Source organism: Dipodomys spectabilis, unplaced genomic scaffold (genome assembly GCF_019054845.1).
Source record: "Dipodomys spectabilis isolate Male_0828 unplaced genomic scaffold, ASM1905484v1 ptg000679l, whole genome shotgun sequence".
NCBI classification, from domain to species: Eukaryota; Metazoa; Chordata; class Mammalia; order Rodentia; family Heteromyidae; genus Dipodomys; species Dipodomys spectabilis.
In genome coordinates this window covers 1,075,937-1,093,909 of record NW_024871356.1, presented here as the reverse complement: position 1 = coordinate 1,093,909, position 17,973 = coordinate 1,075,937, and positions in this window count along the sequence as shown.

The window sequence follows — 17,973 nt, the reverse complement described above, 5'->3', positions numbered from 1 at the left end:
CAAACATAAAAATTGAACCTCATTTTGAAATGGTCTTTGTGTATTGTGGTGCTTTGTAATTGTGGATTATGTGACTATCCCATGAATCTGGGATAAAATCACTAGGGCTACTGGAAGAAAATTTCAAAATATAGTGCAGCTAACACAGCTTTGCAGTTGTTTGTTGGTTTCACTACAGTAGCAGCAGGGCATAAATTGTGCAAAGGAAATAATTCTACTACTTTGCATGCAAGAATGTGATGAAAAGCGTACTATTATCTTCTTAGATGAAATATGAAGACCACACTTTAAAAGCTTACTAAACGATCAGCCCTTTAAATAACAGTGCCATTTTTAAGGCACTCTAGATAATTCAAGTCCTTCATCTCCCCACAACCATTACTGCCATTCACAAATCATTGCCAAGGTGAATTTGCAGTTCTTTTAGATATTTCAAATGGCTTAGGAGGAACATAAACAAAATTCCAGTTTTTGAGAAAATTTAATGTACAATCAGCAAACAAATCAGATTCAACTCCATAGCATAACCTTTAGGAAAAATGAATTAAGGAATATGGCATGTACTTTGTAATTTAATATTAGACATTAGAGCAAAATGCCAGAAAAAGAATCTGCAAGAAATTAACAGAAGTCCTTGATAAGATATTAAAGATTATCTAGGGACAAGTAATTTTACCTACATTTCCTATTATATTATAGCATATTTTTATCTGCTAATCAGAGAGACTCAAAAAGATTTTTAAACATGATATGAAAAATGCATCATCATGAATGAATGAAATCAGGAAATAGATGGCTCAGGAGCTGAGTGGTTTGTTAAATATTCTCATTATTTTGAATGATCTGGTGTTTTTGTATGTGTGGAATTATGAGTGTATTTTATGTCTGGGCAGGGAAGTTTGATTATTAGAACATTGTCTGATACCCAATGTAAGGAACCTAATCAGAGTGATAAATATGTGTGCGTTTGTGCGTTTGTGTGTTTGTGTGTGTCTGTGTGTGTGCCTGCAAGTCTGTGTTTAGAAGGAAGAATCTTATTATGCTCAGGGTATATATTTAATTCTATTAGGTATACTACATTAATGATAGCAGATAAAAGTAATTAACTTTTTGCGCCATATGTTTGTGTTCATATGATTGCATGAACAATCTAAAAAGTTATGTTTGGGGTATGAGTTTTTTGGAAGATCAGCTGAAATTATAAACATTTGCAATCATCAGAAAGATATCAATGGCAATCTTTTCAGTGTAGATCAATTTTAGACAACACTTGCAAGAATATGTAATCTTATATGGAAAAGCAATATTTATTGATTTTTTTCATAGCTACAGTATTCTAAAAATTTGTAGGAAAACCAGTTAAATTATGGAAACATGAAAGTAATGTGATTATTTATTGCATACAGTTTTACACTTTAGTTTCATTGTCAAAATACCTTTATTTCAACTGTATTGGAAGGAAAACCCTAAATACTACATTTCGTGCCATATTTCATTGGGAAGCTTTGTCTGTATCAATAAGTTCATTTCTTTTGGTTCTGCTTTCCTATTCATAACTCTGTTTCTCATACTATTCTTCTAAGGAATTTTTCTTTCTTCCCAATTAGGCTTCAACATACCTCATGCTCTGTTTGTTTGCTAACAGTAGTCAGTCTACCATTTGAACCATGTCTCCAGCCCAGAGATTTTTGTAGTTAATTGGCGATAGAACCTTATGAACTTTACTACCAGCCTGAAAACCATTATCCTCCAAGTCTCATCCTTCTTAATCACTAGCGTTATAGAGATGAGTCATGGACCCCAAGAATCAATGACTTTTCATGTCTTATAGATTCCACATGTTTGCTAGTAATTGTAATAATAAACTACCATAGATTGGGTAGTGTTAACATTGTAAATACATTGCCTCTGAGATTGTGGAACTAGAACTCCTAGGTCAGAGTTGTTTTCTTCTGAGTCCTCTTTCCTTGGCATATTCAAGGCCTTCTGCTTCTCTTGGAGGACACTTCAACTTAAATGCTACCTTTGAGATTCTGTTTCCAAATGCAGTCACTTTCTGAGGCAATGGGTTTTTGATCTTCAGTATGATGTCAGTGGGACAGTATCCAACACATAACAGATTACTTAATGGATAGAAGAAAATCTCTAATAATAAATTATTTGGTTTGGACACAGAAGTTATGGTTATACTTGTAAAACAATTAGCAAGAGAGGTAAAGGTTTTATTAGAAGTATGAAGTATGAAATCTTGACTTCAGACATGCCAAATTCTTACCCTGGCACACACTTAAATTCCTAGCGGTACCGGGGGATTGAACCCAAAACCCTGTACTTGTGAAACAGCATTTCTACTACTGCCATACCTGCAGATTGTTATTGGATTGCTTATTTTGAGGTAGTATCACTATGCCTGGGCCTGACTGGACTGTGGTAATCTTAACACAAGTAAAAAAGATTGCACCCAGCAAATGGTTAGAGTTTCTGAAACTTCTTTTTGTGCTAGGCTTGCCTGGAACTGGAATCTCTAATCTGTTTCCCAAGTAGATAAGATTACAGATTTGAGCCACTTTATCCAGTAAAAGTACATTATTTGAAAATATCTTGATATTGCCTATATTTGTGATTAACATACATAACTAACCTTAAATTTCTCCCTCTTTTGTTTAATACTCTGAGTTGAAAACATTGGCTTACTTGATATACATGGCTTTGTTTTGGATGGAATCTCATAAAAATCCAAAAAAATCTCCCAAAAGTTTATGTCAAAAATCATGGAAAAAAGGCTGCAGGTTGGAAAAAAATTGATCCTTAAGTTATAAATGCAATCTATTTATAGTGTTAGTCAATGCTTTCTTAAGTATGAGAAGAGAAGAAAGGCAGAAATGGAAAGATGTCAGATATTATTTTGATAACCTACTAAGTCTCTGTAGAAATTCTGTAGTTGTCACTTCATGTTAACTTCCTTTCTTAAAGCTTGCTTTATTACAACCCTGTGGATTGGACTGATTGGTCACCCTTTCCAGGAAATGAGGTTGATTTTAGAAGGCTGACGGTGTGGTAAATAAGGAATGATGAGAATGAGCACAGATATTGTCACAGAATGAGCCAACCAGGTTCAACTGCTGAACAGCAAAACAAAGCTAAGTATCAAATCTGATGATCCACATTGGAAGATATATAGATAGATATGTATACATATACATTTATTTGCATGCATGAAATAGTAAATCTCCATTTGAATATAGAGAAACTTGACCTGACAATTATTAAATTATATCAAACTGGTTGCAGGAAAGGTACAGTAAAATATCAATAGTTAGCATAGATTTTGCATAGATTTTTTTAAAGGATGAAAATTCTTTCTTCATAATATACTTTACAAATACCCTTAGTATGTTTTAAGGTTTTTTTACATTGTGGTAGGAACATCTGTACAATGCTGAGAATTGGAATTTCACACAATATGCAACATGGGTAGGCACTGGTGGTTCAAGGATTTAATCTTAGCTAGTTAAGAGATTGAGATCTGAAGATTACAATTTGAAGCCAGCAAGAGTAGGAAAGTTCTTTAGACTCTTATCTCCAATTAACCATAGGGGCAAATGGAGTTCCAGTTCAAATTGTATGTAGATCATTGGCCTTGACCACAAAAGCACCATCCAGACCCTGAGTTTAAGCCCTAGGATCAAAAGAAACAAAACCACAAAATACAACAAGGAGTTAGATATTTTATAATGAGGCACATTTTTATGTACTCTACATTGTTAGAAAGACTAGACTTCTGTGTTAGCTTTATAACCTACCATAATAAGTGATATTGTCCATGTATTAAGCAGAAAGGCTGACTCAGATTTACAATTTTGATGATTTCAGTGTATGTTCAGTTGGTTTTATTGCTTTGGTGGCCTGTGGCAAGACTATGTCAAGGTGGGGAGTATGTCAAAGAGAAATGTTTATGACCTAGAATGATTAAAATATAAAAGAAGAAAGTAGATGAGAGACTATGTTTTCATGGGTTTCACTCTGAAGAACTCAATCTCCAGAAGAACTATTCAGGTATTCTCCACAGTCTGGGAGGGAACGGAAAGCCATTTTTCTTTCACACATAGGCCTTTCTGTGGCATACTAAAATCAAATGGCAACATCTTCACCAATAACAGAATATTAGTCCATTATGATTTACAGAATAAGTCTCCTGGCATATATTTTCTTTTGTACTTCTTTTTGTGGGGGTGATATAAATACTTTTTTCCAGAAAGACAACCTGGTTTTAATCATTATCCATCAAATTTATGCTGTCATATAATCAGAGAGTTTTTTTGAATAAATTAACACAATAGTAGGCTCATTTTATGCCAACACAAAATATAAACACTAATTACATTTTCACTGAAAAACCACTCATAAAAAATCATGAAATAATAAAGTCCAAGTCCATGTCAATTTTTTTTGTCAGTTGTGGGGCTTGAAATCTGGGCCTGGTCACTGTCCTCAGCTCTTCAGCTCAAGGCTACCACTGTACCACTTAAGCCACAGTGCTGTTTCTGGTTTTTAAGTGGTTTATTGGAGACAATTTTCTCACAGACTTTTCTGCCCAGGCTGCCTTTGAACCACTATCCTCAGATGTCAGATTCCTGAGTATCTAGGGTTACAGGCATGAACCACCAAATCCCAGATCCAAGTCAATTTTAAACAAGCAATCTTATTGAAACTTCTCGCATTTTCCAATAAAAAAATCTATTTTTTCAACATTAGTTTATAACTATGAGTTATTTTTCGATGTAACTGGGAATTTTTTAATAGAAACAAATATAATTTTTACTATTACTAAGTATCTCACAAAAATCCAGTGTAATTGATTTTCTCCAAAGTCAATTATTTCATACTACTCACATTATTATTATTACATTCTATACTGCATATCATGTGAAGTGAAAATAGAAAATAGTTTGAACAATTTCATATAAATTAGTAGATGCTATTTTAGCATTATAAATTCACATCTGTGGTTTTTAATGAAGGAAAGAAGATTTTAGAGTTAAAATCCAATAAGAATGTGTAGTGTGTCTCAAATAAACCAAAAATTCTGAGTTCATACAGACAAAATTATTACCATTGGAAATAATGAGGCAAGAGGAGGCAGAATTCAAATCACGTCAAACATTATCTGTTATTCTCCCTCATCTTCCACTAACAAGACCTCCCTGGTCCCAGTTGTCACAAAACTTCAAGTGTCTCTCTTAGTATTCTATGTGGAAAAGGTCTAAGTCACTGATTCTTTTTCTACTTTGTGTTATATGAGACAAAATTTAGACACAAAACAATTGAAATAAAATGCACACATATGTTGAAGTCACCACAGCTAGAAAAACAATCAAGAGTTTGGAATTCCCCCAGGAACAAAAACATGATATACCCAGATTTTTAAAGTACAAAAACATCAAATACATGTTAATTTGAGTAGAGTATAAGGATAACTGTCTCTCAGAAATAAGGTTGTGTTAATTTGTAATTAAATTCATCTAGATGAACGTAATATAGCAAATCCCGTGAATGGATCAAATTGTTTAAAATAAAAGTAACTGTATGTGAAGTAAGATCTGCACATATTTAAAAGAAAAAAATGCTACAGTATCAAATCACAGACAGCATGACATACTTGAAAACTTCAGAAACGCAATGAATAAGTCCAATCATATCCATATTGAGAACTAACTACTGATTTAACAAGAACAAAATGTGCAAATGATAGCAATTGAGGAGCGTACATGAGTGTACATAATTTAAAACTACTCTAAATTACAGTGTAGAAGACTGAATGTGGTTTACCTAAAGGAAACCATAAACACATGATATAAATGAAATAAAAAATCTAATGAAAACAGAGAATAGAAGTAGTTTCTGGAAAAAATATTATTTTAATAAATGGTGGTCAAAATCTTTCTAGCACTAACAAAATTGCACACCTAATTGGTTATATCCAAAAAAGACCCAAGTTACTCGAGCTGATTTGAAACTTTGGCAAAGTAGCAGGATACAACTGTAACATTATTACGGATTTGACTCACGCGTGGAATTCATTTCCTCTTTGATCTGACAAATAAGATATGAAAGAACATAACTTCTCCAACTACATATCAAGACCTAACTAAACATATAATCCGAAAAATTATCATGCAAGCTGTATTGCAAACTGGCGTATAAGAAAAATCAATCATACTAATTCTGTATTTATTTTAAATAATTTTTCCCATAAATTATTTCCTTTAGCTTGCATTTTTAAAACACTTTGTTAAATAGTGTATAACTTGGTAACTAATTTTGGATGCTTCCTTAAATTTTGTTCTGAGTATAATGTCTCACTTCAGTTCCTAACCCATGAAATGATGTTGATTACAAAACAAATGCTAATAACCACTGTTTATAATACACAGAATCTCATAAGCATGATTTCAGTAACCATAGGTTAACATTTTGATATCATGGTCTCATGACTGATGAGGCATATCTGCATGAGTATAGTTTTCCCTAGGTTCCTCAGCCTAAATTTAATCACTGTTAAAAAATGTTTATATCTTTGTCACTCATCAGAGATTAAACCTGAGTATAAAGCCTAAGAAAAATGATAAGGTAAGAATTTAGCTTTTCCGAATATAAAGTAAAGAAAAATGCAGCATAGAGTAACTCATTGGTTTAAAGTCAACCTATTTCCCCAAAACATTCTTATCATTTCCTTACAATGTGTATTATTCTCAAGAAAGGAAATGGGAATGTGAGAAGAAGACTAACCAAGTACTGTCTTCAAATATAAATAATTTGGATTTACCTCTTTATTTCATTATAGGCTTTTTGGATAAAAACTGTTTGATTAATTGATTTCCATGTCAGGTATAACATATCCTAGTTGCATATACCAAACTACATTCAGAAAATGGTATGTAGCGATTAATTAATGAAAACATATTCAATATATAGCAAAAAGTATATACTTATAGGGATAATATTTTGAAAAGTGTATTGAAAATATTCTAATATAATAATTAATTGGATTGAACAATTTCACATTGACAGCAACTAACTAGAATATTTTTTTTTAATTTAATTTTATTTTATTTGAGAACATACTGTACAGAGGGGTTACAATTACATGGGCAGGATAATGCATACATTTCTTACCATGCATTGCAGCCTCCTCCTTTGTTTACCCTTCACCTCCCTTCCTAGCCTCCCCCCTCCCTCCCACCTAGAATATTTTAATGCTAAATCGACAAGATTGTCTTTCTAAAGGAGCAAAACCAATTTCTCCTTTTACTTTATCAGGGAAAAAACTGAACAAAAATTGGAAATTAACATATAAATCTATAACAACAGGAATTAATTTTTGTCTTTTTATTAGCAAATATTAATTTCAAAAAGTATTTTATTATGTTATACACATAGGTCCATATAATGTAGCTTGCTAAATTTTATTCATTTTATTAATTTCATAATCCTATTTTTATACATTTATTATGCCATCATACTAACATAAACTATTTGAAAATGTATACTCCACAATATTTCTCTTTATCTCCTCTCTTACTTTTTTCTGAATTTAATCAGTTCCATCTTTTATACCTTAGTCATTCATTTTCTTTTCTCTTTTTTTTTTGTTTTGTCGGTCGTGGGGCTTGAACTCTGGGCCTGGGCGCTGTCCCTCAGCTCTTCAGCTCAAGGCGAGTGCTCTACCACTTGAGCTACAGCGCCACTTCCGGTTTTCTGGTTGTTTATTGGAGATAGGAGTCTCATGGTCTCTCCTGCCCGGGCTGGCTTTGAACCGCGATCCTCAGATCTCAGCCTCCTGAGTAGCTAGGATTACAGGCGTGAGCCACCAGTGCCCGGCCATTTTATTTTCTAGGTCTAGAGTCTGCATATGAGAAATCTAGTATTTGTTTTTCATAGTATGGCTTATTGCTTCAATATGAAGGTTTGCAGTTTTATCTATTTTCTTTAAAATGCTATAATTTCATTATTATGTCTGGTTAAATAATATATCTTGTGTATATATGCATATATATTACAATTTCTTTATTCAATTAATGATTAAGGAACATGTAGCTTAATTCTGTAGTTATTTATGTTTTTTATATGGGAGAAAGGAGAATGGAAATAATGAGGTTTGGACTGAGAAACATGGTCTTTAGGCAGGCACTCTAGTATTTGAAACGTCATTTCAACTGCTCTTTTATAACTATTTCAATAATGTATTATATCTAAAAAATAAAATGTAATTACATTTGAAAAGGTGTTCTTTTTCAGTATCTATATTATTACCTATTACAGTGATTCATTTAGCGTGTCATGTGAGTGTGGGGATGTATGTGAGCATGAAATTGCTTGCATGTTTTTATATGTAGCTGACTCTAAGGAAACTGAATTTATGTGAGATATAGGATTCAAATGAAGGTTTCATACCTGTAAGTGGCTAAATTGATGTATATGTCTAGTATGTGGAGTGTGATTTCCAGATTACATTTTTGTAGGTTTCATACCAAGTAAGTAGATGTTTCTATTCCAAAATCATAAGGAATAAAACAGTTAATCTGTTTCATAATCATCCAATCTTAATACTCCAGAAATTGTAATAAGTGGAAAAATTGCTTGGAAGTATGATGAGTCAGTAGTAAGCCTTTAGAAACTCTAATTTTCCCCAAAATCTTCAGATGTACTCTTTGGATATTAATTACAAATCAATTTATAAACATACAAATATAATATGATCTTATATATGTAAATATGTTTATATAAGGGAAATATACATTAATTATATTTAAATGTGTACCATAAATATTCATTTATATTTAAATGTAATTCATCGCATCATATATGTGTGTATATATATATATTTTCTCTTCTTTGGTCAGTCATGGAGAGTCAACGTCTAGTGCGTTGGGGTCCCTGGGTAAGGGTCACGAAATCACCAGAACACAGGGGATGCAGAGTGCAAACAGCAATTGCCACTGCATGCTGTGCTATATTGTTAGTGGGTATTTAAAGACAAGCAAGCAGGATCTTTGCCAAGATTTAGTCACAAGACATTCACACAAAAAATTTCAACAGATACATTTTTACTTAACCTATGAGACAATATCTTGGTATATTATTATCTAAACTATTTTAGAGCAAGCTCAAACCACTTTTCCAGTCTCAGGAAAATGTTTGACCAGCTGTTCATCTATGTTTAAGCAAGCAGAAGAGCTACTTCCTCAGCTCCCAGGAGTCTGTGACATGTGTTTTGAGATAGGGAGAGAGAACGTTTTCCCTCTCTAGCCTGGCATGCCAAGAGCTTTCCTAATTCTCAAACACAGTCCTCAGATAATCCTGAGGCTAGAGCCTGGATCATTCTGCCTCTTCAACATAGACCCTGATTCTTCACAATTTCCTTTTTCCTTTTGTTTTAAAAGTAAAGCTTTTCACAGTGTTACCATAGAAGCTTGCATTGGATTCATAAAAATGAAATATAACAGTACCAGTGTAACAAAATAATAACAATCATAATTTCCAGACCACTAGTAGTATGTGAAATAGTTTGTAGTATTCCTTTCGGATCCAACCCTACCAAATGTTTAATAAATGCATCAGTGATAGTAGAAGTGTCATATTTGCAAATTGTTTAACAAAAATATCATGTATATTAAATTGTAACTAAGCAATCAATGGAGCAGCAGTAGAATTTCCAGATAAATACTGCTGTATTAAATTCCAATCTTGAATAGATTCATTATATTTTACATTAGTAATGCAAAAGGTAGTAGAATTTCAATCACATTTTAACAATAACTGTTTTTCCACAACCAATAACTTTTTTCCTAACCATCCCACTGTCTAAGAATACTAATCTGTGTTTGTAACTGAGCATCAATTTCTACCTGTGAGACCCACAATTCATGTGACTCCCGGTGCCATTCTTCCACAAAGTGTTTAGTTTGCAAGGAAGTGTGTAGGGCAATTCCAGACACCACAGCAACAATGGTAATAGCAATTAAGCTTAAAATCACAGCTACAATGGCTCCAATCATATGTTTTATATGTTTTAGTAGTTTCGTAAAAAGTTCAATAACAACATTATCCAAAGTATTTTGCGACCATTCTCTTCCTAATTTAACAGGTAGCCAAATATGAGTTCTTTGTTGTAAAATCATAATACTATCACTGTCTTTAAAATTAAGAGAGGAATTAACACAAGAATACAGGCAACAATTAAAACAAGAAATAGTAGGAGAAATGTAAAATATCCCACTAAAAATACATAAGGCGAGGTACACAAGCAGTTACATCATAACATTTGTACAAAATAAAATTATAAGTGGACCCAGAATCAGCTGTCCTCGAAAACAATCCATTTGATAGCATCATGGGTTTCCGCTCCGCTGAGACCTTCCAAAGATGAATCTGAACAGCAGTGGGTGCAACCATGAAAGTCCATCGAGCATCTGCAATGCCTCCATCTCCCCAGGCCATCAATCGAGCTCCAGTAAGCGATCCATTAATGGCATCCGGCATCCTAGTAACATTAGATAAATCACATCTAGTAATATTCCATTCTGAACAAGTGTTAATAAACTGTCCAAAAGGTCCCCAATTAATAAAATTATTGAACGTTTTTCCAAATGTTCCTCTACACTCTTGCCACACAAAAGGCTGATATTTTAAATCAATATAAGTAAAATCAGGGCACATTGGTAAGGATAACTCGCCATCAAAGGTGACTCTTTCCCAGCTACTATTAATGGACTAAGTAGTTAATCGCTGCAGCTGTGTTTTAGAATTGGAAGTGTGTTTCCCAGGTAAAACCCAATGTTGCCAATTCATAAGTAAACATGGAGGAGGCTCCAGAAAAACAGGCAAGGAATGAGAATAGTAAGTAAAATTAAAAAAGCTGCCATCATCCTTACTGTAAAATGTCAAATTATTCCAAGGAGGAGATAAAACAGCAGGAATAGTATAGACAGTTATATCCATGTCTCCCCAAACAACAGGTTACAATAAAGGAGGGTTAGGAACAAAGGCCCAATAACTTACATTAGCATTAGCATGGGCAGAGTTTACAAACAGGGCACACATGGCCAGGAACAAGTTCTCGGCCATGACAGGTTTACCAGTGTGTTGTAACATCTTTTGTCCTTCTCCAGTCAACTTTTTAACCTGTCCCCAGGTGGGCAGTGGGGATTTCTTCTTCCTCAACTGGCGGCCGATTCCTTACAGGATACAGGGCTGTCCTCACTGGCTGCATCTGTATCCATCGGGCAGGAAGCCAGTATTGTTTGCCATCCTGTGTAGACACAAAACCATATCATTGCCCCTTATGTAATAATGTTCCTAGTTGCCATACTGTGTCCAATGTAATCTTAATCCATACAGTAACATTTAAATAAGATTTTTCTGATATTTGTTCAAAATGGCGCTCAGCTCTAGTTAAAATATCTCCTTGTGCAAAATATTAAATAATTTTACACGGAAAACCACAACATATCCATACCTTCATCCACCTTTTCCTCCTTTTTAATTTTTTAATTTGTTGTTTTAGTGTGCCATGAACACGTTCAATAATGGCTTGTCCTTGGGGGTTATATTCTATTCCTGTAATATGTACCAAATCATAAAGTTCACAAATTCTTTTAAATTTGATACTTTTATAGGCTGGTGCATTATCAGTCTTTATTTTGGTAGGCACTCCCATAATGGCAAAAGCTTCCAATAAGTGTTCTATTACATGGTTAATAGTTTCTCCCGTAAGGGCAGAAGCCCAAACAAATTTGGAATAAGTATCTATTGTAACATGTACAAAGGAAAAACAGCCAAAGGCTTTTATATGGGTTATATCCATTTGCCAGAGCTCATTAGGTTGTAATTCTCGAGGATTTACTCCAGCAGGTACAACTCTCAAATGCATTGGTCTGCAGATAGGACACCTTTTTATAATTTGTTTAGCTTGAGAATAAGGTATTTTATAATGCATATGTAAATAGCCAGCATTTGTATGTAAGTGAGCATGATCCTGTTCAGCAGAAGCAAAACTGACTGATTTATCAACCTGATTATTGCCATATACAAGGTACCCAGGTAACCAAGAATGAGCCCTAATGTGATTTACAAACACTTTGGCATTAAGTTGTTACAGTAATGCTTGTAATTGTTTAAATAATTGATTTATCTGGGGTTTAGATGAATATGTAACAGCAGTGACTACATTAGTCACAACTCCTACAGCACAGGCAGAATCAGAAACAATATAAATATCTCACACAAAATCTTGCAACACCTTAATAATAGCAAAAAGTTCATTTTGTTGAACTGATGCTAAAGTAGTTGTCTGTACCCAATATTTATTTGTTGTCCAGTAAGCACTTTTTTTTGGAGCCATCTGTAAAAATGGTAAGAGCAGTGGGATTAGGGGTCTTGGGAATTATATCATTAATGACGAATTGTTGTTTATGCAAGCAATCCCACAATCTACCTTTGAGAAAATGGTAGCAAAATTGCCCAGTAAAATTTACTAATGCTATTTATAGCATTTCAGAAATGTTTAACAAATATTCTACTTGGTCTTTTAGCAAAGGAAAAATAATTTCAAATAAATCATACCCCGATAGGGTAAATACCCATTGCATGGCCTGTTGAATAATAATTGCCAACTGTTGTTCATAAGGCATAATATTTTTTGTAAATCCATGCCTTGTATAAATCCATTCTAATGGTAGCTCATTTTGTCCTATAATTCCTGTTGGGTATTTTTATGTATCCAAAATATATAAATTTATGGGTTGATTCAGTGATGTAAAAACATTACTTTTATTTTCTGTTTTACAAATTATAATTCTCTTTCAGCTTCCTTAAAGTTCTTTTGCTATGTAAATCAGCCTCCCCTTGTAACAATGAAAACAAATTATGTAATTTATAAGTAGGAATTCCGAAGGCCATTCACTTCCAATTAATATCTCCTAATAGCTTTTGAAAATCATTTACCGTATGTAATTGATCACGTCATAAAGATATTGTTTGAGGTGTCACTGTTTGTCTAGAAACAACATATTCTAAATATTTTACCACCGTATCTTTTTGTATTTTTTCATCTGCTATTATTAATCCAAAATCTTTAAATATAGAGATTAAGCACTGTAGCACCAATTCTAATTCTGTCATATTTGGTCCTGCAAATAAATTATCATCCATATAATGAGAAATATAAATGTGAGGCCATTTTTGTCTAACAGGTTTTAAGGCCTTATCAACATATATCTGTCATATAGTTGCAACACCTTCCATTGGAAGCGCTGATGAGGGACTTGTTGATTTATTTGTGGTAAAGAAATGGCAAATCTTTTACAATCTTTTACATGTACAGGAATGGACAAAAGTTCTGAATAGACATGTTTTCCAATAGCCTGAAAACCGCCAGTGGCTTTATAAAGTTATGTTTAATACCACTTCTATGCTGGTTTAATGCTTTCTGAACAGAAGTCCTTAGAGAAATGCAATTCAAAATTAATATGATACTACTTCATAACTATTATACTCATTAAAAAATCAGAGGAACCTGGTGTGGTGGTAAAGGCTTGTAATTCCAAGCATTTGAGAGGCTGGAGTAAGGGGATTTGAGTCTAAGGCCAGTCTAGGGTACTAAACATAGTAAAAACATGCCCTTTCAAAAAAGGGGTACTAAACATAGTAAAAACATGCCCTTTCAAAAAACTAAGAAGTTAATAATGTTGGTGAGAGTGTAGAAAAAGGGAGATTTTCTACACTCTTGGTCATAATACAGGTTAGTACTCTCATTATAGAAAGTAGTATGTAGTTTTCTAAGAAATGCAAACTTGAAATATCATCTGATCCACCGATCATGTGATTATTTCTCTATGGGTAACTGATAAATATATCTGTAGTTCATTATTATTCACATTATTCACAACAACAGCCAAGATAAAAATCGAAGTGTTCAAGTACAGACTAATAAAGCAACTGTGGTGCATGCACAAATACATTTTTCTGTTTCATACTTAAAATAGCAAGAGACTTTTCCCATTAGCCACAACTTACAATAACCTAAAAGATGTATTCATATCAAGAAAAATACTGTCTTCTTTATCTTTGTAAAACCACACACACACACACACAAACACACACACCAACCTCAAACATTTAGAGAGAATTTTTTAAAAAGTAAAGCAAAGTGGAATTCCTCGGGCATTTAGGTCACTATGTAGAAGATAGTAGATATACAGAATGACCAAGTATAGAGTTGTAATATACAACATGAGGATACATACAGAGGACAACACTGGCATTACATAGGAATGAAGATAAGTAGTTGTTCTTCCTCGTAGGGGTTGCTCTTTCAGTTGTTCTTCCTTCAGTAATGGGTAAGAGGAACATAAGCCTTTAAGTATAACTGCCTGTTGCCCCATTTGTCAGGAAATGAAAAGACTTGAAAAAAATTATATTAAGTGAAATAACCTAGGCACAAAGAATCATAGGTCCCATGGTTTCCCTTATTTATAATAACTAGTATATATCTGAGACAAGCAGAAATGGTCAGATAAGTTGATGTTAGGCGAAAAGTACATCAAGATAAGAACTCTTTTTTTAATCTTTCTTGCTATTGTTTCTAAAATATTTATAAGATATTTCTGTGCTGGTTTGTATGTCCCTCCCCTACGGTATAACCCCTGGTTTCCACTGTATTTGATATAGGTATAATTTGTGGAGGGGAAGGAAAAAATTGTTTAAATAGGGATACAGGTGGACCCATTGCAACAATGAGATGTACAAGATGTTATGTCAAAAATCGAACTTTACAGCTTTGGCACGGGGCAGGGGGATTGATAGGATGGCAAGGGGAAACAAAGGAGGAATCAACAGTGCTTGATAAGAAATGTACTCATTACCTTGCCCATGTAATTGTAACCCCTCTGTACGGTATTTTCACAATAAAAAATATTAAGAAGATACATTATATTACACCTGATACAGTGGCTACATACTTCACTTTATTGGTTAAATAAATGTTAGGCCTCCTCAAAAAAAGGAAATAATAACAAAAAATATAGCAATAATGTATGCTCAACATAGAACAAAATGTCAAATTAAAATACAGGAAATTTTCCTTGAAGTAAACTAATTATTACAAATAAGGGGAATCCTTGAGACCTATGTTCCTTTAAATCTGGCTTACTTCAGTTAATATGATTTGTTCCAAGATCTTCCATTTCCTTACAGATAAGGTGGTATCATTGTTTCTGATGGAAGCATAGTATTCCATGTATGTGTATGTGTGTATGTGTGTGTGTGTGTGTCACATTTTCTTGATCCATTCTTCTACTGAGGGGCATCTGGGTTGATTCCATATCTTAGCTATGATAAATAATACTGTGATAAACATAATTGTGCTGGTAGCTTCAGTGTGGTCTTGTTTGTAGTCACATGGTTAAATGCCCAGTAGTGGGATTATTGGGTAAAAAGGGGAGCATTATTGTGCACATAAGGATAATCTTATTAGATGAGCAGAATAACTCAATAGCTATGTTCATATGACCTTATAAGGTGATTCCAAGTGAAATGAACTCCAAGACATGTTCTTTGTTGTTGTTGTTCTTAAAGTACTACGTGATTTCTTTTCATCCTTCTGTGTTTTCCCCACCAATGGTTTATCCCCTGTAGTCATTGTATTTGATTTTCATACCCTGGGTATTAAAACTAGGGAACTAGGGAACTAGACAAAGGAAAGGGAAAAAATAAAATGGTGAGACAAAAGACAAAGGGGGAACCTATGCAACTATGTACTCACAAGACAACATGTTGGAAATGATCTTGGGGGGGTTGTTGGCAGTGAAGAGGGAGAGACATTGGAGAAGAGGTAAAAAAATTAGAAAAGAAATGAATTGATTACCTTACTTATGTAACTATAACCCCTCTGTACATTACCTTGACAATCAAATTTAAATAAAAATAAAATATATGAGAGCAGCAATACAGGAGATGGGAGTGGGAGAAGTACTGTAGTATAATAGAGTAGAACAGCTGCAGAGAGCAATAATTTGACTTTACCTTAGGAAGTAATAAACTAGCATACAGATTTACAGCCTAATGTCAGTCACTGAAAAGGGAAAACAAAATGCACAATCAGCAAACCAACAGAGATAAAATAGAAAACTAAAAAATTAAGGTGAAGAGATGACTTGGACCAACAATAACAAATGACAAATGTTGTTTACATCACAATTTGTTAGAAATATAATTCAAATCACAGTTTAATAGTATATCATTTTAATAGTAGGTTACTTATTATTGCTTTCTTAATATTCAATGTTAAATATATAAGTTTAATTTCAGCACCTACAGAAAAGAAGAAAGTGAAACTAATTTTAACAATATATTTTATGAATTGTAAAATTGAGAAGCATTAGAATTTTAACACATAATATGTCATTATTGTTTCATTTCTGTGAATTAATGTAATAATTCTAAGTGTATTCTGCACTTAGAAATCATCTTAACATCAAATAATAAATTATTGCACATGACACTTGGTATTAGGTGGAACGGTTCAGAATTGTAAAAATTCACCACACATTACATGAGGGTATGTCTCCTCTCATCTAGCTTATATTCTAGAAATTTGATTTCTACATGCATGTTAAATTCTTGTCTAGGTGACAGCTATACAATTATATGCAATTATAGACACAAGGAGTATTTCAGATGATACATAAAAGTCATATTCATTAATTAAATTTTTATTGTTTTGTACCAAATAAATATTTATAGACAGAATGAATTTCTGAGTAGATGATGGTGTACGTGTGCCTGATTATACGTATTAAGGCTTATTTTATATTTCTGACATTGTTTCTACAGTTGGATTTAATTTTCTATAAAAGGATAAGTGTATTATATTGGATATATGAAAATAAACTCAATGTTTATTCCATTAATCCTTGGCCACTTGTCTAATCCCAATATAAATTATCCATGTGTTTTTAGTAATGAAAATAACAACAGATATAAACCAGATAAATCCGTTTGTAGTAGATAAGTATTTTCACCTTTATTTTGATAGTTGATCCTCTTTTACATTACAGAATATTCTTGCGAAAATGTGCTCCAGGCTGGCCACAACTGCAGAATATTATGGTTTGATCTATCATAAGAGAAGGAAGGAAGGGGATCCTTCTTTCTACAATTTTGTTCCCAGGGATGTGATCTGTTTTATGGTGGTGAGTTGGAAATGAACATTTTTTACAGTCAACATTGAAAAGCCATCTTGATAGACCATTTCTGTAAGTGGTTACAGTGGATTATTGCTGGATTTCCAAGGAAGCCAGATTGCCACATTTTGAGACAATTAAAACAGGAATTTAGTCAGCTGTATTTGTGTGTTTAGGAGAAAAACCCATTGACTCTAGGCCAGCGGATCACTGGGGCCCAGAGAAGCCAATACATCAAAGAGTAATCCTAGACCTCTAAAAATAAAACAAACAAACAAATAACTCCAGTAAGCACTGCCAGTCAAGGCTGCTATCATAGCCTATATGAAGTCAGGCAAAAAACAGAAGCTGAGAGTAATTTAGTTGATAAATAATATATTTTTGATGAGGCAGACTGAAATGAGACTCCAGAGAGAGGGTCAGAAAGATTGATCAGAGAGATTAAAATTGGTCACACAAAGATTGGAAAATAGTATTCCTTGTAGAACAAATAAATCATAGAAGTCCTGTGCATGTAAGAACAAGACAGCAGACCACATTCCAGAAATGCACATTTTCTTAGACATCAGCTTAATGAATTGTCAATGGAAATCTTTGAATTCTTAAATATTTGACCACCTGTGGGAAAAGGCCAATTGCTGAAGAAAAAGAAAATATCATCACTCTGTTAGGAGTTCCATTATCACATTAGGAAGTAATAAAGCACAGATTTGTAATAAAAAGAGAAAAC